The 26,236-nt window shown below is 43.0% G+C and overlaps 1 long non-coding RNA gene and 1 pseudogene across 2 annotated transcripts in view; both read left to right on the forward strand.

Annotated features, from left to right (window-relative positions):
* The window catches only part of LOC110492319 (DALR anticodon-binding domain-containing protein 3-like), a 29,471-nt pseudogene extending 14,314 nt beyond the window's left edge, over window positions 1-15,157 (forward strand). Inside the window, exons 9-12 of the transcript XR_016487398.1 lie at window positions 12,593-12,719; window positions 13,257-13,315; window positions 13,746-13,859; window positions 14,746-15,157. The product of XR_016487398.1 is annotated as a DALR anticodon-binding domain-containing protein 3-like (transcript). The remainder of the gene's footprint in view (window positions 1-12,592; window positions 12,720-13,256; window positions 13,316-13,745; window positions 13,860-14,745) is intronic.
* Window positions 15,158-15,239: 82 nt separating this feature from the next.
* LOC149976935 (uncharacterized) lies at window positions 15,240-17,538 on the forward strand. Its single transcript, XR_016487399.1, has 2 exons — window positions 15,240-15,312; window positions 15,631-17,538. It is a non-coding gene; the product is annotated as an uncharacterized LOC149976935 (long non-coding RNA).
* Window positions 17,539-26,236: the final 8,698 nt, after the last annotated feature.

Consider the following 26,236-nt stretch of genomic DNA (forward strand, 5'->3'; position numbering starts at 1 on the left):
TTTTGTTGATATCAGGTAACGTGCAACCTAACCCTGGCCCTGATATGCAATGTCTCCAAACCCCCTCTGATTTTAAATCAAGATCTGGTTTTGGTATTTTCCATTTAAATGGTTAAAGCCGGTGTCTGTTGTCAAAAATTGATGGGGTTAGGATTTGGGCTAAATCAACCGATGCTGATGTAATTGTGTTTTCTGAAACCTGGCTCAGCAAGTCTGCTTTTGATAAGGATATTTGTATAAATGGTTATCGCACTGATCGAGTTAAGGTGGGGTAGCTATATATGTAAAAACTAAATTCCCTGTAACTGTGGCAAAGTCTGAAACTATTTGTAAACAGTTGGAATTTCTTGCTTTGAATATTAAGGTTTCAAAGGGTCTCTCTATAACTGTGATTTGCTGTTACAGACCCCCCTCTGCTCTCTATAACTGTGATTGGCTGTTATAGACCCCCCTCTGCTCTCTATAACTGTGATTGGCTGTTATAGACCCCCTCTGCTCTCTATAACTGTGATTGGCTGTTATAGACCCCCCTCTGCTCTCTATAACTGTGATTGGCTGTTATAGACCCCCCTCTGCTCTCTATAACTGTGATTTGCTGTTACAGACCCCCCTCTGCTCTCTATAACTGTGATTGGCTGTTATAGACCCCCCTCTGCTCTCTATAACTGTGATTGGCTGTTATAGACCCCCTCTGCTCTCTATAACTGTGATTGGCTGTTATAGACCCCCCTCTGCTCTCTATAACTGTGATTGGCTGTTACAGACCCCCTCTGCTCTCTGTGATGCATTTTCTTCTCTGACGCACATTATGTCTAAACTTCTTTTACAGTGAAATGATCTTGATTGGTGATCTCAACTGGTGTTGGTTAAAGCCGGTGTCTGATGATTTAAAAATGTTTTGTAATTCTATGAATCTTACCCAGTTGATTAACTCACCCACTTGCCCAGATAAATCTACCCTGATTGATTTGATATTGACAAATGTTCCACATAAATATTCTGCGATTGGTGTTTTTTGTAATGATTTAAGTGACCATTGTGCTGTTGTTGCTGTTAGAAATACTAAGGTTCCTAAGACAAACCCACGTTTTAAGAGAAATTTGAAGTGTTTTAATAAGAAGGCTTTCTTTCATGATTTGTTTTATTTTGACTGGACCCAGATTGAGCTTATTCCTGATGTGGAAACGGCCTGGAAATTCTTTCATGATGTTTTTTTCCAAATGGTAAACAAACATGCCCCATTCCGCAGGTTCAGGGTTAAAGGGCGGGATAATCCATTGTTTTCTTCTAAGCTGTCTTGTAGTATTCACGACCGTAATCTAGCCTGGGCTAAAGCAAGGAAATTATGTTCTGATGCTGATTGGCTTATTTTTAGGCAGTTACGAAACAAGTGTCTTTTCTTCTCAGGAAGGCCAAGTCTGAATATTTTGTCTGTTACCACTGATAACCTGAATGACCCTAAAGTTTTAGAAGGCCATTAAGTCTATGTCTGGTATCGGTAATGTTAATGAATTACCGTCATGTGTATTGAAGGACTCTGTTGCTGTATATGACCCAACTGAAATGCTGAATTGTTTCAATGAGCACTTTGTATCATCTGGTAGGCTGTTTGACTCAGTGTCCTCTGTCTCTGTACAACCCTGTGTGGATGAACCAGTGAGAGCTGGTCAAACTTTTAGCTTTTTGCCATTCTCAGTGCAGGTGGTACATAAAGCCCTGAAATCCTTAGATCAGAGAGAGCCTGCAGGTCCTGATCTTTTGGATCCCTGCTTTTTAAATCTGGCAGCTGATTTCATCGCTGAACCACTTACATATCTGTTCAATCTAAACCTGGAATGTAATGAAATTCCGAAAATCAGCATTTGTCCTACCACTTTTAAAAGGGGGAGATCCAACCCTTTTAAATAATTATAGGTCAATCTCAAAGCGGTCACCCCTGGTGAAAATACATGAAACCCTTGTGAGTGAACAGCTAAAAGAGTTTTTATTTACTAACTATATTTTATCAATGTACCAATCGGGCTTCAGGAAGAAGCATAGCACAATTACAGCAGCCATGACTGTTTTAAATGATATCACTGAAGCCTTTGACAAAAAACAGCACTGTGTCTCACTTTTATTGATCTCTCTAAGGCAGTTGATCATGCTATACTAAGTCAGAGATTGTCGAGTGTAGGTCTTTCAGAGCATGCAGTTGCATGGCTTGCTAACTATCTGTCTGATAGAACTCAGTGCACTCAATTTGATGGGCTTATGTCTGTTAAATTGTCTGTATTTAATGGTGTGCCCCAAGGCTCTGTACTTGGTCCTCTCTTATTCACTATTTATATAAATAAAGACAAAAATGTAAAATGCGCAACTTCATTTTTATGCTGATGATACTGTTATTTACTGTTGTGCCTTGTCTCTTACAAAAGCTTTCCAGAACTTGCAAACTGCTTTTTATACTGTTCAACATACCTTGTGTCAATTGAAGCTTATCCTCAACAATGACTAAACTAATGGTGTTTTCTAAAGCAAGAAATAGACCTCTGAACCTTTCACCTGTCAGGGCAAGGAGGAATATCTTGGAATTTTAATTGATGACGGCCTCTGTTTTAAATTGCATATTCAACAACTTACACAAAATTGAAGCTGAAATTGGGATTTTATTTTAGGAATAAGGCCTGTTTTTCTTTTGAAGCCAGAAGGAGGCTATTATCAGCTACATTTATGCCTTTACTAGACTATGGGGATATTTTCTATATGAATGTTTCTGCTCAGTGTTTGAGATCAATTGACGCCCTTTACCATGTCACTTTGAGACACCACTGCACTTTGTATACCAGGGTTGGCTGGCCTTCTAGTCACTCGTAGGCTCACTCTGGTATACTTTTATTTACAAAGCCATTTTGGGTTTACTACCTATTTTTATTTGGGCATTTTTATTGTTCAGAAATGTGGTGGGTACTCTCTTCATTCGCAGGACTTTATCCTGCTAACTGTTCCAAATGTCCCAACTGAATTTGGTAAAAGGGCTCTCTGCGCCATCGTCTTGGAACGCCTTACAAAATACTTTTAAACTGGAAGAACTTGTCCCAATTTGGTATTTTTAAATCACAGATGAATGATCTTGAGACTGATTCCCTGACCTGTCAATGTTTTTAATTTGCTGTTTTTGATTTTGTTATCTTGTGAATTCTATGGTTTTTACTAGATTACTTGTAGTTTTCATGTTGTTTGTCTGTCATTTTTGTAATGACTTGGTGCTGCCTATCTTGACCAGGACGCTCTTGAAAAAGAGATTTTAAATCTCAATGAGCCCTTCCTGGTTAAATAAAGGTTAAATAAAAAAATACATGTCAGTACATACACACACCCATTTTAGCGTGTAAATCTTGGTGGGGCAAAAAATAACATGTGGGATGCATGCCAGCAAAGCCACTACACAACACTAACCAATACATTAATAGCACTATAACGGTGACCAACGGTGCCCACAAACTGTTAGGGCCTACATAAAGCTGTCACAACAGCAGTCCCAACACCTTACCACTGCTACAGTTCATTCAGCCTCATATACTGCCTTTTAAAGAAACATAGCTGATATGGCTGACTTGCTTTAACAAATGTGATTTCTACTGACAATTGAGATGTATAAACTATGTCACAAGGGCACGGCAAGTGAATAAGAGGCCATCCGTAATTTCAATGAAGACCTTAATGAGCGAGCTAAAACGGACGTAGTCAATATAACTATTTGTTCATCACTTTTGAAATGTACAGCGACAGAATTTAGATCATGGGCCGTTCATACATATAATCAGAAATGAAAGCTCTTACAATATTCAATGATTACATTTCTCTAAAACAGGTTATAGGCAAACAAGCCCACACCGACCACGAGTGATAGGTTTACACTACCACGTTGGTGAAAATTGACCAAATTATTAGTGTGAGGCACATGAGCTACTAACGGCTTACTACACATCACTCACTTAGTATTACTTTAGCTACAGTATACATATCCCTCTGGTGTCCTATATCATTTATGAAGCTGCATAAGACATTTTTGGACTCGCATTGTGATGTGCTTGAACAGGAAAGGGGCGTGGCGGTCCTTCGTGGGCAAATTGTCATCAAAGAGAAAGATGACTGTTCAAAACATATTTTCCCAGTCGTAGCTCGTTTTTCACGAGTTCCAAGTTGTCTTGAACTCAGCCACTGATTCCTTCCCAAACCACTCATTGTTGAATTTGCTATTTCCAACTTGTTGTGTAATGTTTATGGCCGATGAGCACCGATACGTTTTGTCTCTAATTTCTCTTCATATGACAAGGATCGAAAAGGATTTGTTTGTCGACTTGATTCATGGTGACGACTGCTAGTTTGCTAGCTAATATTTTGAAAGTATGATGTTGACATGATCAGTCCAATCAAGGCTACTGTAGATATAACGTGATTTGATGTCATTCTACCTGTGGCCAGTGACCTTGAGCCTTCTTGGATGGGTACTTCTAATGTAAACATATGGCAGAACCCAAGGAGCTAAAATGTTCGGTCTCTAACCTTAAAATTCGGGATGATGTACTGTGCCATGAGTGATAGAAAACTGAGCCAATCAGGTACAATGCTCCATTTTCTGCTGGCTAGCCCCACCACCGAAAGCCCTGAGCTAGGCTGGAACACCTGAATTTTGGAGCTGCCTTACTCAAGAAAGCAAAAAAGAGACCAGGTTTGTATGCGGCTTTATTAACTCAATGTAATTGTGCCGTGAGGTGTTGCTTTCTTTGTTTTTTGAAACCAGGTTTGCTGTTCACTTGCTCAATATAAGATGGAAGGGAGTTCCATTCAATCATGGCTCTGTATAATACTGTATGTTTCCTTGCATTTGTTCTGGACCTGGGGACTGTGAAAAGACCCCTGGTGGCATGTCTGGTGGGGTAAGTGTGTGTCAGTGCTGTGTGTAAGTTGACAATGCAAACCATTTAGGATTTCCTACACATTGAATGTTTTTATAAAAACAAAAAGTGGGGGGGATCACGTGACCCTTGAATGAGTTGGCCGCATGAACTAAGAGCTCCGCACAAGTAGTTACCTCCACTTCAAGTTAAAACTCCTTTAGCTTTAGTCAAAAAGTCGTGGTGGCTACAAATAGCCATATTACAGGTGACATTTTTACCCGGACTCAGAAAAAGCCTCCAAGAAGCAGCTAGTTTCAGAAAAATCTAGCGCCATTAGCCAGGAGCAAGAGGACCCGTTCCCCCCCGAGGCCCAACCTCGCACTTTGTCGAAGACATCCTTTCTGAGCTGAGATCCCAACGTACAGAACTCAACATCAAATTAGATGGCATTAACTCTCAGCTCAGTGCAATAGGGGGCAAGGTGACAACCCTGGAAAATGCTTTGCCTGACCTCAAGAACAAGAGAACCATCAACTCGGGGCGCCTGGATGAGGCAGGCAAATCCTATCCATGGAAAACTCACTGACAGACGCCATGGAAACAATACCGTATGCTAAAAAGAAAATAGAGCATCTGGGAAAGAAAACAGAGGACCTGGAAAACGGGGCAAATTAATAGTGTTATATTTAATCTGGGCGAAAAAGAAGAGGGAAACATGCCACTGATCCGCCACCTGCATGACAAACTTCCCGAGTGGCTCCACCTGTCCACCGACAGGCCCATGGAACTCGAGAGCTCACTGAGCACTGAGGCCCCCACCAGCAGCCAGACAACCACCTCGCCCAATCACCATACGTTTCCTGAGATTTACCGACAAGGAACGAGTTCTACAGGTGGCGAAAATCAACACCATTACAGTGGTAAACGCCAAACTCACTTTACACCAGGACCTGTGAGATGGAATGCACCGAGAGTTTGACGAGGTAAAGAAATACTCCATTGACCGAGGCATCTTTAGGGGATTCAAATGGCCTCCTGGGTGGCGCAGTGGTTAAGGGCGCTGTACTGCAGCGCCAGCTGTGCTACCAGAGACTCTGGGTTTGCGCCCAGGCTCTGTCGTAACCGGCCACGACCGGGAGGTCCGTGGGGCAACGCACAATTTGGCCTAGTGTCGTCCGGGTTAGGGAGGGTTTGGCCGGTAGGGATATCCTTGGCTCATCGCGCACCAGCGACTTCTGTGGCGGGCCGGGCGCAGTGCGCGCTAACAAAGTTTGCCAGGTGCACAGTGTTTCCTCCGACACATTGGTGCGGCTGGCTTCCGGGTTGGTGGCGCGCTGTGTTAAGAAGCAGTGCGGCTTGGTTGGGTTGTGTATCGGAGGACGCATGACTTTCTCTCCCGAGCCCGTACGGGAGTTGTAGCGATGAGACAAGATAGTAGCTACTAAAACAATTGGATACCACGAAATTGGGGAGAAAAAGGGGTAAAAAATGTTTTTATTATTATTTGTAGTTCTCATTTTCACATAGGCCCCCACCATTTATAGGCTGTCGATTACGACACACTTAGACCTAACGAAAAGCTCAATTTTATGCCTATGGCCTTTATCCTGTTGATATTACGTTTTAATAAAAACGAACAACTTATCCAATAGATCCCTCTTAAGGATTTGCCCCAACATTTCTGTTTTATTTGGTCCAAACGATTAGCCTTATGTCCCTTCGGAGGTATATGTAGACTGGGCTATTGATTTTATTTTCTCCTTTTAATGTGGTCTAGACGAGGGCTACGTCGTAATTTACTCAATGCGGGGTGGAGAGGATGAGGCATTTCTTTGGTGGGGAGGGGGAGACGTTGTCATTTACTCAATGAGGAGAGGATGAGGCATTTTTTTGGTGGGGAGGGGGAGACGTTTTGCGTTGCCAACTTTCTTTATTTTTTCGGAACATAGAATTGAGACTGAGCGGGGGGGTAATAGATTGGATGGGATATGTCGAGTTGTTTTGGGAACTCGGCTGGGGTGTTCAGAGATGGTTCTTTTATGTACACCATTTATTTTTATTTCATGTGAACGCAGCTGTAACTATTATCCACTTTTACCCAGAGATGACTTGCACTAGAGTTCCATTACTGTTCGATGATGTTGACTAGTACCTTAAATCTATTGACATGGATCTGCCATGGTCTAGGGCATGCAATAAAACGGAAAAAGATACTATGTGCTCTAAAAAAGGAAAAAACAGACATTGCACTATTACAAGAGACACACCTTGGTGATGCCAAACTTTGGACTGGTGTATTTCTCATCTTTCAAATCAAACAGTAGAGGTACAGCCAGTAGAGGTAGAGGTACAGCCGGTAGAGGTACAGCCGGTAGAGGTACAGCCGGTAGAGGTACAGCCGGTAGAGGTACAGCCGGTAGAGGTACAGCCGGTAGAGGTACAGCCAGTAGAGGTAGAGGTACAGCCAGTAGAGGTACAGCCGGTAGAGGTACAGCCGGTAGAGGTACAGCCATACTTATCCATAAGAATGTTTCCATTTATAATTTACAAAAACATATCTGATCTGGAGGGGAGATTTATTTTGATAACTGGATCAATGTATGGGCAACCAATTACGATCTTATATATATTCCCCTAACACAGATACTCCTGCTTTCATGTCAAAAAATTATAACCCTGTTCAATGAGCATTGTGTTTCCTTTGGAGTGCTGGCTGGAGATTTTAATTGTACCCTCAACCCAACCCTGGACAAATCATCTCAAGTCCCCACTACAAATCCTAGATCTGCAAAGATGTTTAACTCTCTTACTAAAGAGATGGGACTGATAGATATCTGGACAGAGACTAATAGCTCATCTATGGACTGTACATACTACTCTAATGTCCATAACACCTACTCCCGTATAGATTACACAAGGTTTATCAATTCAGCCACGTGTACAATCAGACCCATAGCACTTTCAGATCACGCCTCTGTCCACCTCCGCTTTGACCTCTGCAAAAACATTCCGAGGTCAAAGAGCTGGAAATTCAACACCTCCATGTTATCAAACGAAGCGTTCCGTACATTGGTAACTACATGGATAGACAACTACACACAAGACAACAAAGACTCTCCTGTTTCTCCGGCCACAATGTGGGACGCTGCCAAAGCCACACCAAGAGGTCATCTAATTGCATATGCTTCCTCTAAGAAAAAAGCAATGGAAGCACACAGGCTAGATCTTGAGGGAGCTGGAACACTGAAAAAGTACATAAACAATCCACAGAAAGCACCTCCTGGAGTCAACTTAAAGCAGCCAAAGCCAAACTGAACTTGGACTATACTCAGGAGATAATTATTATGTTTTGACCACAAACCCAAGGTCTCTTTTAAATGTAACCATTGCAACCATTGCAGTAATATGGCTCAGAAGAAGTAATTTGTTGACACAGCTTCCTAAATGGAGTATTACGTCAAGCACTTCATTAACTGTAAAACCACTCATGTCATCTATAGATTGGAATGTCCACAGTGCAAGGTGTTCTACATTGGACGGACAAAGAGACGCCTTCAAGAACGCTCAGCGGAACACAAGTACGCCATACGGGTAGGCAAGAAGAATAGAATGAAAACAGACATTTCTCCTAACTGTAAAATATGTACCTCTGAAAGTGGAACCTATATGCATGTATTTTGGAGCTGTAGAGAGATTGCCAGATTTTGGCAATCTATACATACTGCTGCACAGAAAATACTAGATGTACAGTTTGATATGACCCCATGTCTTCTTAATGCCCAGCAGGGCTTTGTTCTTGATCCTGACTGAAAATGTGTTTGACTATCACATACTTTGCTAAGAAATGTATTCTTCTATTGTGGGCCTCTAATACCCCTCCTACATTTAAAATGTGGATTGACCAGATTGTTGACTTTCTCCCTCTTGAAAAGCTCACTTTTGACCTCCGCAAGAGACAGCCCAAGTTTGATAGACTCTGGTCTCCACTACTCAACAATATTTCAAATTGGACAGAGTGAATGGGGTGATTAGGGAAATGTTGTGTAAGGTGCTGTAAAAACAAACTAATTATTTGTTTGTCATCTCAGCTAAGGCTGGAAATAGATAAAGAACCTTGATAGTGCTGCTGCAAGTTCATTTATTTTTAAAGATTTTTAGAATTTATTGTTATTTTTTAAGTCGGTCACATCTGTGAATGTGGAATGTGTTTTGTTGGTTGATTTGAAAAACAAGACAACTTAATAAAACTTTAAATTGAAAAAACCCCACAAAAAAACAAGAAGTGATGCAGTCAGTGTTTCCTCAACTCTTAGCCAAGAGAGACTGGCATGCATAGTATTAATATTAGCCCTGAAGAGCAAGACGTGCCACTCTGTCCTGGGCCAGATGCAGCCTAACAGGGTCTTTATTTGCAGCACTTGACCACATGACTAGATAATAATCAAGATAAGACAACTAGAGCCTGCAGGACTTGCTTTGTGGAGTGTGGTGTCAAAAAAGCAGAGCGTCTCTTTATTACGGACAGACCTCTTCATCTTCATCCCCATCTTTACAACCATTGAATCTATACTGGACAAAAATATACATGCAACAATTTCAAAGATTTTACTGAGTTACAGTTCATATAATGTCGATTGACCTAAATTCATTAGGCCCTAAACTATGTATTTCACATGACTGGGCAGGGGCGCAGCCATGGGTGGGCCTGGGAGGGCATAGACTCACCCACTTGGGAGCCAGGTCAAGCCAATCAGAATTTAGTTTTTCCCAACAAAAGGGCTTTATTACAGACCGAAATAGTCCTTCATCGGCTGTTTGGGTGGCTGGTCCCAGACGATCCCGCTGGTTTAGAAGCGGGATGTAGAGGGCCTTTGCTGGGGTGGTTACACATGGTCTGCGGTTGTGAGGCCGGTTGGGCATACTGCTAAATTCTCTAAAAACTGTGTTGGGGGCGGCTACGGTAAAAATTAACATTCAATTCTCTGGCAACTGCTCTGGTGGACATTCCTGCAGTCAGCATGCCAATTGCACGCTCCCTCAACTTGAGACATCATCTGTAGCAATGTGTTGCTCTGAGGAAGGCCTCAAGGCTGATACGTAAAGCTTATTAAAGAGCATTGATACTATCGAGCAGTGTGCAGGTTTCTTCTTTTTTTCCCGTGTGACAAAACGGCACATTTTAGAAATGCCTTTTATAGTTCCCAGCACAAGTAATGCTCATGCTGTTTAATCAGCTTGTTGATATGCCATGCCTGTCAGGTGGATGGATTACTTTGGCAAAGGAGAAATGTTCACTAACGGGTGTAAACAAATTTGTGCACATTTTTTTGAGAAATAAGCTTTTCGTGCATATGGAAAATTCTGTTATCTTTTATTTCAGCTCATGAAACTTTACATGCTGCGTTTATATTTTTGTTCAGTATACATGTTTTGACCATGACAGTTTACAATCGAAGGTAACACCAAGTCATTTAGTCTCCTCAACTTGTTCAACAGCCACACCATTCATTACCAGATTCAGCTGAGGTCTAGAACTTAAGGAAGGATTTCTACCAAATGTATCAAATGTTACAGACCCGCTCGATTCGGTCTTATGTACACTACCATTCAAAAGTGTGGGGTCACTTAGGAATGTCCTTGTTTTTGAAAGAAAAGCAAAAAAAAAAATCAATTTAAAATAACATCAAATTGATCATAAATACAGTGTTGTAAATGACTACTGTAGCTGGAAATTGCTTTTCTAAATTTATGGAATGTACACCTATGTAAATAGAGGCCCATTATCAGCAATATCAGGAGCATCAGCATTTGTGGGTTCGATTACAGGCTCAAAATGGCCAGAAATAAAAGTACTTTCTTCTGAAACTCGTCAGTCTATTCTTGTTCTGATAAATGAAGGCTATTCCATGCGAGAAATTGCCAAGAAACTGAAGATCTCGTACAACGCTGTGTACTACTCCCTTTGCAGAACGACGCAAACTGGCTCTAACCAGAATAGAAAGAGGACTGGGAGGCCCCAGTGCACAACTGAGCAAGAGGACAAGTACATTAGTGTTTGGTTTGAGAAACAGACGCCTCACAGTCCTCAACTGGCAGCTTCATTAAATCGTACCCGCAAAACACCAGTCTCAACATCAACAGTGAAGAGGCGACTCCAGAATACTGGCCTTCTAGGCAGAGTTCCTCTGTCCAGTGTCTTGTGTTCTTTTGCCCATTTTAATCTTTTTTCTTTTTATTGGCCAGTCTGAGATATGGCTTTTTCTTTGCATCTCTGCCTAGAAGGCCAGCATCCTGGAGTCGCCTCTTCACTGTTGATGTTGAGACTGGTGTTTTGCGGGTACTATTTAATGAAGCTGCCAGTTGAGGACTGTGAGGCGTCTGTTTCTCAAACTAGACACTCTCTAATGTACTTATCCTCGACACATTGGAAGTAGAATGGCCTTACTGAAGGGCTCCGTTACTTTCAACATGGCACGGTCATAGGATGCCACCTTTCCAACAAGTCAGTTCTTCAAATTTCTGCCCTGCTGGAGCTGCCCCGGTCAAATGTAAGTGCTGTTATTGTGAAGTGGAAATGTCTCGGAGCAACAACGGCTCTGCTGCGAAGTGGTAGGCCACACAAGCTCACAGACCGGGACCGCTGAAGCCCGTGGCACGTAAAAACCTCCTGTCCTCGGTTGCAACACTCACTACCGAGTTTCAAACTGCCTCTGGAAGCAACGTCAGCACAATAACTGTTCGTCGGGAGATTAATTAAAGTGGGTTTCCATGGCCGAGCAGCTGCACACAATCCTAAGATCACCATGCGCAATGCCAAGAGTCTGTTGGAGTGGTGTAAAGCTTGCCGCCATTGTACTCTGGAGCAGTGGAAACGTGTTCTCTGGAGTGATGAATCACGCTTCACCATCTGGCAGTCCGACGGACAAATTTGGGTTTGGCGGATGCCAGGAGACTGCTACCTGCCCTAATGCATATTGCTAACTGTAATGTTTGGTGGAGGAGGAATAATGGTCTGGGGCTGTTTTTCATGGTTCGGGCTAGACCCCTTAGTTACACTGAAGCAAAATCTTAAAGCTACAGCATACAGTGACTGTTAAGTTCCCCAGTTTCTGTGTTGTTCTGGGTTTGTATGCATGTATTTCAGGAAATAGCTTCCTGGATTCCAGCAAGCAGCTGATTGGTTGCAGACAGCTTGATAAACCAGTCAATATTCAGGTCCCCAAGAAAGTAGATCTGTTTACATCACATACACTATCAAGCATTTCACACATTTTTTAGATACTGACTGTTAGCACTTGGTGGCCTATAGAAACACCCCAAAAGTAAAGGCTTTATATGTGCCAGGTGAACCTGCAACCACAACACTTCAATAACACTTGACATAAGATCTTCTCTAAGCATTACAGGGATATGGCTCTGAGTGAGTATATATCGATACCTCCCCCATAAGTATTCCTGTCTCATCTATAGATGTTATATCCTTGTATTGCTACTACTGTATCATCAAACGAATTATCTAAGTGAGTCTCAGAAATGGCTAATATATGAATATTATCTGATCTTAGTACGTTTTTGATTTCTAAGGTTTCATACTGTATATGAACTGGTATAGCTCTGTAGCGTGCTGGCCTACCTTGCTCTCCAGGGGGTTTGTGTCTGGCTGGCGTTGTGTTGAGTCAGAGCTGACTGATAGCTGTTTCCACACACAGGTCACCCTGGACGTGCAGAGGGAAGGCAGCCTGTCCACCAAGGGCCCCAGAGGTGGAGTCTTCGTCATGTACAACTGTGCTCGGCTGCACACCCTATTTGACAGCTACCAGCGAGGTGTGGAGAAAGGTGAGACGGGGGGGGGACACGCAAGGCAACTGGATGATGATTGATATGATGATGTCCTTTAGCAGACGTGACTGACTTGATAATGCCGCATTCAAAACAACTGGGAAATCTCAGACTTCCGACCTCAGTGCAATCAAAACAACTGGGAACTGTGAAATAAATTCGCTCCAACTGAGAAAAATGTATTTAAACGGTCATCCAACTAGGGAACACAGGCCTCTTTCTAGAGCTCCAACTTTCAGACCTGAAGATCACTGACGTCATGGTTTGAGCTCAGTTGTTTTGAACATGCCATTATCCAAAGTGACCCAGAAAACACTTAGGCCACGTACTGTAGTGCGTATGTTATTTTGTAGTCAAACCACAAACTGAGCCATCTGACCCACACATTGCACTGCTAGGCTACCTGCCTCCTTTACACTGCCATGTTGTATATGCATACTAGTGCAGACCATACCAAGCAAACATGTACATCCTACATTGTACTCTGTCTTTCTCATGCTGCATGTTCAGTTCCTCCTTATTTGCATCCTACAGGACTTTACCCTGAAATCCCAGAGGGCTCCCAGTTGGACTTCTCAGCTCTAAAAGAAGAGGTAGGCCTATCATTTGTTAAATGACTGCTCCACAGCACACATTACAGAGCCTGTGCTGATCAAGGATCAGTTTAGCCTTTTAGGTCATTACATGGATGGGGCACAGGAGGCTGCTGAGGGGAGGACAGCTCACAAAAATGGCTGGAACAGAGTGAATGGAATGGCATCAAACACCTGGAAACCATGTGTTTGATGTATTTTATACCATTTCTACCACTGATTCCGCTCCAGTTATTACCACAAGCTGGTTCTATCCAATTAAGGTGCCACCAACCTCCTGTGGGATGGGAGAGGACCTGATCCTGGATTCTTCCAAGCACTTCTACTCTGAGGCGCTTTGTGAATATGGGTCTAGATATGTTTCATTTGTACTCAGGTCCTCCAGAGATTGCTATTCTCCACAGTCATGGTGTCTTTTCCTGTTTCATAGGGGGAGTGGCTGCTTCTGTTCGATTACCTCATTCCATTCTCTGAGCTTCTCGAACAAACAGGACAGACGTTGGGGTGTGATGGAGGGGCCAGAGTCAACCTGAAGACTGAACGGGTGAGATTTAAAATAATAAGTGCATTTAAAATATCAGTTTCAGTTTGGACACACCTACTCATTCCAGGGTTTTTCTTTATGTTTACTGTTTTATACATTTTAGAATAATAGTGACGACATCAAAACTATGAAATAACACATGTATTTATGTTATAACCAAAAAAGTGTACAAAAAATCTATATATTTGAGATTCTTCAAAGTAGCCACCGTTTGCCTTGATGACAGCTTTGCACACTCTTGGCATTCTCAACTAGCTTCACGAGGTAGTCACCTGGAATGCATTGCAATTAACAGGTGTGCCTTGTTCATTTGTGGAATTTCTTTCCTTAATGCGTTTGAGCCAATCAGTTGTGTTGTGACAAGATAGGGGTGGTATACAGATGATAGCCCTATTTGGTAAAAGACCAAGTCCATATTATTGCAAGAACAGCTGAAATAAGCAAAGAGAAATGACAGCCCATCATTACTGTAAGACATGAAGGTCAGTCAATCTGGATAATGTCAAGAACTTTGCAAGTTTCTTCAAGTACAGTCGCAAAAACCATCAAGTGCTATGATGAAACTGGCTCGCACGAGCACCGCCACAGGAAAGGAAGAAACACGAGCAATGGACATTAGACCAGTGGGAATCTGTCCTTTTTGTTTGAGTCCAAATTTGAGATTTTTGGTTCCAACCTTCGTGTCTTTGTGAGACGCAGAGTAGGTGAACAGATTATCTCCGCATCTGTGATTCCCACTGAAGCATGGAGGTGGTTTGCTGGTGACACTGTCAGTGATTTATTTAGAATTCAAGGCAGTAACCAGCATGGCTACCACAGCATTTTGCAACGATACGCCAACCCATCTGGTTTGGGCTTAATGGGACTATCATTTGTTTTTCAACAGGACAGTGACCCAACATACCTCCAGGCTGTGTAAGGGCTAATTGACCGAGAAGGAGAGTGATGGAGTGCTGCATCAGATGACCTGGCCTCCACAATCACCCGACCTCAACCCAATTGAGATGGTTTGGGATGAGTTGATGGATGAGATGAGATGAGGACCGCAGAGTGAAGGAAAAGCAGCCAACAAGTGCTCAGCACATGTGGGAACTCCTTCAAGGCTGTTGGAAAAGCATTCCAGGTGAAGCTGATTGATAGAACGCCTAGTGTGCAAAGCTGTCATCAAGGCAAAGGGTTGCAACTTTGAAGAATTATAAAATATATTTTGATTTAACACTATTTTTGGTTACTACATGATTTAATGTGTTATTTCAATTCTACAATGTAGAAAACATGAAATAAAACCCCTTGAATAAGTAGGTGTCCAAACTTTTGACTTGAACAGTAGGTAAATGAATGCTCATATAATGTATGTTTAATGTGTGTGCAATGTGTCTCCCAGATCTGCAAGTTCCTGGTGTCCCTCAGTAAGGATTTTAGCTCTTATTACAACAGAGTCCACGTCCTTGGGGTGAGCACTCCCTAATATTTCCGCTATGATTGTCTGTCTGTGTTGAGGGTGGGGGTAGTTAATTTAGGTTAGGTTTAATTACAGCATGTGGTCTCGCAGTATGCAGAATTACATATCTGTTTGCATGTGTGATGCTCCTCGATGTTTGGCACATTGTGTTAATGGCCTATGACCGACCATACCAGGCCTGAAAACATGGTGTACTGATAGAGTACAGGTTATTTTAGATTTAAACTGATTACAGTTCACACCAAGTTCACTCCATACTCCCCCCTCTTTTTCAATCTCTCTCTATATCCCCTCTTTCCCCCTCTACAGGAGCCGTTGCCTCACCTCTTCAATCAGATGTTTTGTCGGCTGCAGTTGTTGAGAGCACTAAGAGAGCTCTACCATAGCGCACTAGACACTCTTCACCTTCCTCCCATTCCACAGCTATAGCCCCAAATACCCCAACGAAAGCCAGAATTATAGCCCCATGAACTGACCCAAATTCCCCAACTATAGCCCCAGTGATGTACTGGGCCGTTCACACTACCCTCTGTAGCGCCTTACGGTCAGATGCTGAGCAGTTGCCATACTATGCGGTGACGCAACCGGTCAGGATGTTCTCGATGGTGCAGCTGTAGAACCTTTTTAGGATCTGGCGGCCCATGCCAAATCTTTTCAGTCTTCTGAGGGGGAGGGGGGTCTGTCGTACCCTCTTCACGATTGTCTTGGGATGTTTGGACCATGATAGTTTGTTGGTGATGTGGACACCAATGAACTTAACTCTCTACCCGCTCCACTACAGCTCAGTCAATGTTAATGGGGGCCTGTTCGGCCCGACTTTTCCTGTAGTCCACGATCAGCTCCTTTGTCTTGCTCACATTGAGAGGTTGTTGTCCTGGCACCACCAGTTCTGACAGTTCTGACCACCTCCCTATAGGCCGTCTCATCGTTTTCGGTGATCAGGCCTACCACTGTTGTCGTCAGCAAACTTAATGTTGGAGTTGTTTGGCCACACGGTCTTGGGTGAACAGGAAATACAGGAGGGGACTAAGTACACACCCCTGAGGGGACCCAGTGTTAACGATCAGCGTGGCAGAAGTATTGTTGCCTACTCTTACCACCTGGAGGCGGCCCATCAGGAAGTCCAGGATCCAGTTACAGAGGGAGGTGTTTAGTCCCAGAGGCCTTAGCTTAGTGATGAGCTTCGTGGGCACTATGGTGTTGAGCTCTGAGCTGTAGTCAATAAACAGCATTCTCACATACAGTGGGGCAAAAAAAGTATTTAGTCAGCCACCAATTGTGCAAGTTCTCCCACTTAAAAAGATGAGAGGCCTGTAATTTTCATCATAGGTACACTTCAACTGGCAGACAAAATGAGGGAAAAAAATCCAGAAAATCACATTGTAGGATTTTTTATGAATTTATTTGCAAATTATGGTGGAAAATAAGTATTTGGTCACCTACAAACAAGCAAGATTTCTGGCTCTCACAGACCTGTAACTTATTATTTTAAGAGGCTCCTCTGTCCTCCACTTGTTACCTGTATTAATGGCACCTGTTTGAACTTGTTATCAGTATAAAAGACACCTCACTTTGAGTCCGGGCTCTGGCTGGACCACTCAAGGACATTCGGAGTCTTGTCCCGAAGCCACTCCTGTATTGTCTTGCCGATGTGCTCAGGGTCGTTGTCCTGTTGGAAGGTGAACCTTCACCCCAGTCTGAGGTCCTGAGCAATCTGGAGCAGGTTTTCATCAAGGATCTCTCTGTACTTTGCTCTGTTAATCTTTCCTTCGATCCTGACCAGTCTCGGACACAGAGTTCTTGGGGACCTTCAATGCAGCATTTTCTGGTATTTCTTCTTCTTTTTTTTTCTTTTTTTTTTTCAAACATTTCTACAAACCTGTTTTTGATTTGTCATTATGGAGTATTGTGTGTCTGAATACTTCCCGACTGCATTGTGTATGTGCCATGGACTAACCCTCCACCACCACCACTGCAGTACTTCTCCTGTGACTGCGCCAGACGCCACTTCTCCATTGTCGCTCTGTGCCATATCTTGGACATTTATTATCATGTACGTTTTGTGTGTTGGTGTGCGTGAATCTTGGGTCAGACTTTTTTTTGTTGCTCTCTCTAACTCTCTTCCACAAAGTTTTTGTCAACAGTGCATCAGATCAAAATATTTTTCACCTTCACTGATTTGATCAATAAATAAGTGTTGAACTCGGTGACCCCGCTGCTGTGTGTGAAGGTTTGTATGTGTCATATTGCAGCACGGTGTTCCACTATTTGGTCACTTTAACTCTAGAATCCTTAATTGAACCAATAACAAAGCGGTCACCCTGACTTTGATTTGGTGAAAGCTGAAGGATGTGCCTGAAGAAGATTAACCACCCTCAAATTCATAGGCAGAGCTGGAGATGCATGGACTGGCCATCCATTATATCAAAATGATAGTTTAACCATGTTTTGAGGCTATACAGTGTTTGTTTCCACTGAACGGAAATATAAACGCAACATGTAAAATGTTCATCCCATGTTTCATGAACTGAAATTTTAAAAATCCAGAAATGTTCCATATGCACAAAATGCTTATTTCTCTCAAACTTGCACACATGTGTTTACATCCCTGTTAGTGAGCATTTCTCCTTTGCCAAGATAATCCATCCACCTGCCAGGTGTGGCATCTCAAGAAGCTGATTAAACATTATGATCATTACACAAGTGCACCTTGTGCTGGGGACAATAAAAGGCCACTTTTAAAATTAGAAGTTTTGTCACACAACACAATGCCACAGATGTCTCAAGTTGAGGGAGTGTGCAATTGGCATGCTGACTGCAGGAATTTCCACCAGAGCTGTTGCCAGAGAACCGGCCTCACAACTGCAGATCACGTGTAACCACGCCAGCTCAGGACCACCACATCCAGCTTCTTCAGCTGCGGAATCATCTGAGGGGAAGAGGTGTTGAGTATTTCTGTCTTTTAATAAAGCCCTTTAGTGGAGGAAAACTCATTCTGATTGGGTGGGCCTGTGCCCTCCAATGCCCACCTATGGCTGCACCCCTGCCCAGTCATGTAAAAGCCATAGATTTGGGCCAAATTCATACTTATTTCAATTGGCTGATTTCCTTATATGAACTGTAACTAAGTAAAATTTTGCATTTGTATTTTTGTTCAGTAAATATTGTTTACAAACATTGGAGTAAAACAAGCTTTTATTTGGGGTTTTGATGAGGTACGACAGTAGAACTAAACTCATGAGGCATAAGTTATATTATTCAAGAATCAATTGGTGTATATATAATTCATTAATAAGTCCAAAAATGTTTTTAGCAGCTAAGTATTCCAGCTTTTAAGTGTGACAAATTACAGGGAAAAATCTAGATGGTTGGATAATGCCTGGGGATTATGGAAATAATTGGTTATGAGAATAATTCATTTGTAGGTAATATCAGATAATTTACCCAATCATAGCACTAATAAAAGAAAGGTACATGGATGCTCAAGTTCACCCTAGGCAATTAAAATGGGTGACGGGGCCACGCAATTAGAATCTTCCCCACGTTGGCGACTATTGAGAATAATTGGGGAAAGTAAGAGCTCTCTCCTCATCATTAGCTGGTCCTGCCACACCAAGCTCTATGCTCTGTATGAAAGATGGAGTGATTATTTTCCCCTCCCCCTGGTGTCCTTTTGACCCCCCCCACCCCCTCCAAAATGAGATGGAACAGCTGGCATTGGAGCTCTCCACAGGCTTCAGCTGTCTGGCCTCCCAATCACCACCACCATGGGTAAACATATTCCAGAGGAGGCTGCTGGGAGGAGCTATAGGAGGATAGGCTCATTGTAATTGCTGGAATGGAATGGAGTCAAACATGGTTTTATTCCTCCTATAGGTCCTCCTACCAGCCTCCACTGAACTATTCATTATGACACACTGTAGTAAAATGCTTTGCAATGTAAAAAGAAATTGAGCCTTTCTGATTGGACATATTTCGGTAGTCACTCCCTGTTTAATTCTGCTTCTTTCTGTTTAGTGCCTAATAAATACACCCCATATCTCCATACACACACCTCTGCTCTTTTACCCCCACAGTCTTCCCGACGCAAGGTGGAGACGGTTTGCTGGCGCCAGACCAAACCTCTTGAGAGAGACAGGGTTTTACAGAGCAGATGTATGGGGTGACACTAAGTTCAGTGTTACACTGAACTGTGTGGAATCAGCTGTTTCTGACTCCAGCAGTTTTATTTATCCATTTAGCAGGGGAATAGAAGGCAGTATGTTTACAGCACTAAAGCCTAGTTGATTTCCCATAGTTTATTAACCATTCTCTTTCATATTTGTGAGTAAATTCATATTCAGATTGCCATATACTGGCTAGATTTCTGGTGCAACATGATGCAATGCTATGACTTTAGCTTTTTTAAATCCTGGGAATACGGGCCTGGTTATTGCAGTTTGGAAATGTGTGTGTGTGTGTGTGTTCCCGTGTTCCCATTCCCCACAGCCAATGAGTTAAGCAAGTCTGGCTTTAGAAGTCTGACAAGAATAGGCAGGGGTCATGCAGTACATGAACATAGCCACAGGATGGAGGTCTACTGACATATTTCAACCACCTGACAGACAGTCCACCAGCAGGCAGCCTTGCTTTTCATCTCCTGCTATCACGTCTCCCCTTCGCCTGCCTGTCAATCACTCCCCTCAGGCCTTGGTTGCCCAGAGACAATGGAGGGAGGAGAGAGAGAAAAGGGGATGCAAACATGAAAGGAGTTCAAAAATGGAGGGATGAATACAAAGGGAAAGGAGGAGAGCATGCAGAGTAAATGCTATGAGCAAATCTACTGTCTTAAAGGAGGGGGGAAACAGGGAGATGAATGAGGTCAGGGATGCCCATGAGAATAGAGTTCTTTGTGGTTGCCAGAGAGAGAGAATGCAGGAGAGCACAGAAGGGAGGGGGGAGAAATGGGTGGTGTGGAGGAGAAAAATAGGGAGGGAGGGAGTAGGCTAGGCTAGGCTACTGATATTGATGTGTATTTAAGTGCTTTGGCTGACTGGCTCGGTATACCAGGAAACGACAGGATGAGAGATTGGGGGTGGAGTGAGGCTAACAGCGAGACTGAGGAGCAGAGAGATAACATAAATGATGTGTAACACAAAAACACATTGACTGATATCAGTTAGAACATCCAGGATATTTTCTACTTAATGAACACTTTGAACACAGAGGCAGTGGTGACTGTGACGAAGAGACCGATAGGGATTCTATCCAAAAGATAAATTGTGTCTTTATAACACATGGGCAATTTTGCACATCAGGCTTGGTTATTTCCAAGTGAATGTGGCTCCTGTTGAACGTGTCCCATAGTGTCTTTGAATGTGCAGAGTGTGGTGAGAGGAGAACTTGAATTTGTGGGGGTTGGGTTGTAGTTGTTGGTTGATGGCAGGGGCAGGGGCCCGGAGATGGACAGATTTAATCAGATAAACTCCTCATGCAACAGCTGTCATCCAGCCCTCGCTGCCTCTCTCTCCCTCTCTCGTTCTGTGGCTCCCTTTCCTTTCTCTCCGCACTCTACCCTGGTTGAATACAAATTAGGGAACTGGTTGAATTAGAATTTCTGTATACTGGATACCTAATTGTGAGCAAATGAGACCAACCATCCATTTTTTTAATGATTCTCTGAATTAGTGCATTATGATTATTTAAAGGGACAATCAGCAGTTGCTGCATCCATTTTTAGATGTATACATGAATGGTGTGTAACCATAGATTCTTGTAGAATATAATGTAATTGCCTCATGAGCTGAGTTTAACTGTTGTACCCAATTAGAAGCCAAAATATAAGTTTATTTTATTCCAATATTTGTAAACAAAGTAGATGTACATTAACACTATATAGCCTTAAAACATGGTTAAAACTATAATTGATATGGATGGCTCAGGAGATGAGGCTGGTGAGGGGAGGACAGCTCATAATGGCTGGGATGGAGTAAATGGAATGGTATCAAACTCATGGAAACCAGATGTTTGATACCATTCCATTTATTCTATTCTAGCTATTACAATGAGCCATCCTCCCCAATGTTGGTACCCACAGGCTGCCTGTAATGGATGGTCAGTCCTTGCATCCACAGCTCTGTCTGAATTTGAGAGTGGTTACATTTCTTCAGCCCCATCCCTCAGCTTTTTAAGGGAACAGGGGCGGGGAGAAGCCTTGCTATTGTTTCTCCTGCTGACTGCCGCTTTAACTGCTTTTAATCATTCATTTCCTGATTCTGTTTCCTCAGACGTTTATGTAGGCATGCTATGTGTGTGCAATCTTAAGTCTACATTCAAACATTCACATGTTTACTAGCTGATCAGATCACATAACTGTTCAACTGTTGTGAAAGGGGAAGAGGTACCAGCATGGATATTGACCCTCTCCCAGCACTTCCATTTAATCCAATATCCTCTTAACCAGCCAAATGGTTGAGAAGATCCTATATCAAAGTAACTGCACATCCAGCAATAATGATCTGGAGTCAGAATGAGGCTGGGGCTGGGAGGCCCCCTGCTGGGTTCAAGCCCTCCAGGACCCTAGTTTAGTAGCTCTGCTTATACAGATAATACACTTCTTTAGCTAATGCTGATGAGTCTCATAAAGTCCTACAGATCTCTGCTGATAGTGATACCTACAATACCCAGTGATAGAGATCCAGACATTCAGCTGCTGCTGCTGCTGATGCAATTTGTATTGGTAGGGTTCCCATCTGAAATGGATCCAGATTCCAGTTCGACCTGGGCCTGCGGCCACCAGGAGCCAGTCTCATGCAACCCAGACCACAGTAGTGTGATAGGGATCCTCCATCCAGCCTAATCTCATCTGATATGAATCCAGCTTGGATAGATCCAGCCTGATAGTGCTGTGGCTCTGCTAGCTCTTAGACCTGGCAAATATTGCTCTAGAATCTCATGACCTCATCATGTAGCCTACTGATCTAGATCTCAATCTATATTTATTGCAGTGACTATGTGATTCTGTGTTTAGACATTGTATTTCGAGGGATCAGTTTTGCCTGTCATTAGTAATATGGCAATAGGGATTTATGTTCTGAATATTTCCTCATGGTCAAAGATTTCATTCTTGCCATTTTTACATCTGTGTTCTATCTGAATGTTCACATTCTTCAGAACAAAACATTTCCATAATCAGTGCCATGGCAGTTTGATACATTCTATGGGAATAGACTTGGGGAGATTGTGTGAGCAATGGTAAAAGCATTGTTCAGGGAATGCTATGGAATACCAAGGTCTGATATTTATATCTGTGCTGCATAATTTTTCATTGTTCTCCTTTTTAAATGCCAACTTACTCTCTCTCCCGCTCTTCACCCCCACCTCTCTCTCTCTCTCTTTCTCTCTCTCTCTCTCCCTTTCTCTTTATTCAGTGATTTGGGTCACTGGCTGATAAGAGACAACACACAGCTGGCCTAAAAAACTATGAACACACACACACAAATACACATGCACAATTTTTCTGACACGCATACAATATACTTAAGGCACACACTCATCCAGAGCATCCTTTAAAACATGTGTTTGTTGTTGTTTGCCCACACTGAAAATGTACTTCTGTCTCTTTCTCTGTGACACTTTCCCTTCGTCCATCCACAAGGTCTCTCTCATCACTTGTTTTATAAACAAAACTCTGTGCCCTGAATAAAACTGTGGGTGGGGGGGTGTCAGTAAACCTCTCCTTCATATCAAGAGATTTTCATTATATTTGCTTTAAATGTTTATAGGACAGAGAACTCTTTCCAATTTGTTCAAATGTTTTACCTTGCCACATGGTTGTTTCAAAAAGTGTTGATTTATAATGGAACCCAGAATGGTGGGTTGATGTGTTTGTGTATAGGATGGTAGAGCCAGTAATTTCATGATCAAATTGGCCAAGCTCTAGGCCCCTGTCTGAATCTAATAAACTAGCAGCCAGATAATGAACATATGGACCATGTGGCCTTATCACATAGGGTTAATCTCCCCCAAATAATTAATGACATCATCATCCTTTTGGTTGACTGTTGAAGGTAAGAAGGAAAACACACTTCAAACATGAGAGGAAAACAGGTTGCAATAGGAATCAAGGCCCGAACAATGAATAAATGAATGGTCTCTAATCAACTGTGAGATCAAGGAGAGCTAAGGGCCCGTTACCTTTCTTGGCTGTTTGGTATTCACGTCAACGTAGCGTGCAGAGGCTTATTGCTGTATTATTCACGCGCAACCCATAGGCCCTATATAAGCTGTTGCAAGAGTCACACAATCACCCCACACGCGCCACGCAGCTGCTGCCATATGCCATCAGAGAGAGGAGGGATGGAGTGGGTCTTCCCGGATAGCGACCCTCTGTGTCGACCTGTCTAAGTGGCAGGACGGTCAGGGCCCTGTCCTTCTTCCTTTCCCATAAATGATCGATGTCGAAGACAACAGGCGATTGGTTGGCATTGGCAAATGACACGACTGGCCTATCCGTCAATCTATGTGCGTTCCCTCACACCTCTTGTGAATATATACTGCCGCATAATTTCCAGTCGAGGCCAGATGTAAACCGTGCCGCCACTACCACCTGCCGCTCGGGATTTCAGGGAAAGGGTCTGGGGACTCTGTGGCACCCGGCCTGGTCAGACAAGGAGAGCGGGGCCGGGGGCATGCAATTAGGCTAAGGAGTATGTGACTGGCAGGCAAAATGAGTAAAGAAAGCCTCCACAGTGCCCCTCCCTCCCTGCACACTCGACCCCTCGGCGGGGTATAATCCCCCACAGGCTAAAAGTACTCCCACTTTCGCTGTTCCCATGGTAACTCACACCGTTGAAAAGCAGGGTCTTGCGTTGCGGCTCGCGGTAGATAGATAGGGGACTCCCAGTGAGGATGCGTTTATGGATCCACGGTTGCGTGGAGGGGAGCCACCCAGTTAAATTTGGACACAACAGTTTTTTGAAAATGGTGTCTATAAATTAGTGATGTACAGTTTGCAAACGATTCGTTCTTTTTTAATCTTTTCTGAGTGACTCGCTCGTTTGACCTGCAGGCTAGCCGCAATGAATTCCACTGCAGGATTCATAAGCTGCTCCGCGACTCTGGACACGTTCTCCGACCAACAGCTGTCCTTCATAGGCCTATATGCGCGCATAAAAAAAGATCATGCTACAGGCAGCATAGAGAAGCAATATGCATGTTTAGAACTGATAGATTAATTGATCGCCTGGTGCAAAAATGAATGCAACGAACTACATATGTATTATTTGGATGGTTCTCCCATTGATCATGTTCCCGCCTACAATATTTAAAAAAAACAAAATATTCTGGGTCCATCAGACCCACAAAAGTAATAAAATAAGACAAAAATGTGATGGGAGAGATGGGCGCACGAACAGGCTATGGAGTTTTCAGCACTAAAACACCGTGGACTGCGCCCATGTCGACTATGCTGAAAGTAGCCAACATAACATACATTTTTTACATATTTTTTTTATTTAACCTTTATTTAACTAGGCAAGTCAGTTAAGAACACATTCTTATTTACAATGGCGGCCTATCGGGGAACAGTGGGTTAACTGCCTTGTTCAGGGGCAGAACTCTCAAAAGCAGTAAGCAGCTGTAAGCTGTAAGCAGTCCACAACATGGATATCTTTCCGACGAGAAATTACTAGAAATGTTGGGTCATATTTAGTCGCGCTGTGATCGAACTCATTACAGCGGATAGCGGCACTCCAAATAGGCCTGCTGCATCGGACCATTTGAGTCCACACAAGACCTGTTAAGTTAAAGCATAGCTCCTACTCAAAATACTTACCCCCTACTCAGAATATGGGTTGCGCGTGAATAAATGTATGAAATTTCAAGAAAATAACACATGCTTTTATCCAGAGGCCAACCAACTACGTTAATGCAAAATTGTACAACATTGGTCATGCAACATTTATTTATATGTATATTTTTAATGCACGTATAGGTCTACGGGCGCGCGTGCATTTTAGAATGTATAGTAGTGATGGGAAGTTCGGGTCCTTTCGACTCGTTCAATCAAAATAACGAATATTTCTACTAGTTTCGTTCATTTGAGTCAGTAATTCCCAGAGCACGCAGGACCAACTACCGGCCAACGATGAACTGAAAACTCGAAAGAGTCATGATTCTACAAGCCTCTCGTTCACACATGTCGTTCATCATTTATTTACTTTTTATTTTTATATTTCACCTTTATTTAAACAGGGAGTCACCATTGAGACTATGGACGGCTAGAGTTAAACAGCACCCCGCTTTGGCGGCGCTTCACATTTCAAGAACTTTCCATTAATACAAAAGTGTGTTTATCCAGATACATTATTTTTATTAAATCTAGGAATATCATGGAATGATATCCAGTTTTAATGTAACCTGTTAAACGGCATTTTCTTCCTCACACTAGTTCACTATGATATCACAAGTGCCACTTTGGCTAGCCTGCTTTGCGCGTAATGACATGTAGGCCTATCCGTCCTAATCACGGAGAGGGCGGCTCGCCAGCATAACCTACTTTTCACAGCAAATATTGTTGGTGTGCGAGCAAGGCGATCGAGCAATGACACCCAGCAGGGCTGCCTGCCTAATCTGCCAGACCCTCGCCTCCTCGTGGCTACTGACTGACTGTTCTCAGCTCAGCTCGGATATCAGGAGAGAGCAAATGCATAGAGCGCGGGGGTTGGCGTTTTTTTGTCCACAATATTATTGTGGTTGGAGCATGAATATTTCAAAATGTGTGGATCCGCTCCAACCGTGACAGCGGCGACAGGCAGCCAGCCAGACTGAGAGAAACACAGATTGGTTTTCCTAACATATCAATTTTGTGCCACAGCACATCCGACGATACAAGCCAAGGCTGCCAGACACACCTTCCCTCCCTCAGCCATTTCCG

This window comes from Oncorhynchus mykiss, chromosome 16 (assembly GCF_057628025.1).
Source record: "Oncorhynchus mykiss isolate SJ-2025 chromosome 16, ASM5762802v1, whole genome shotgun sequence".
Classification (NCBI taxonomy): Eukaryota; Metazoa; Chordata; class Actinopteri; order Salmoniformes; family Salmonidae; genus Oncorhynchus; species Oncorhynchus mykiss.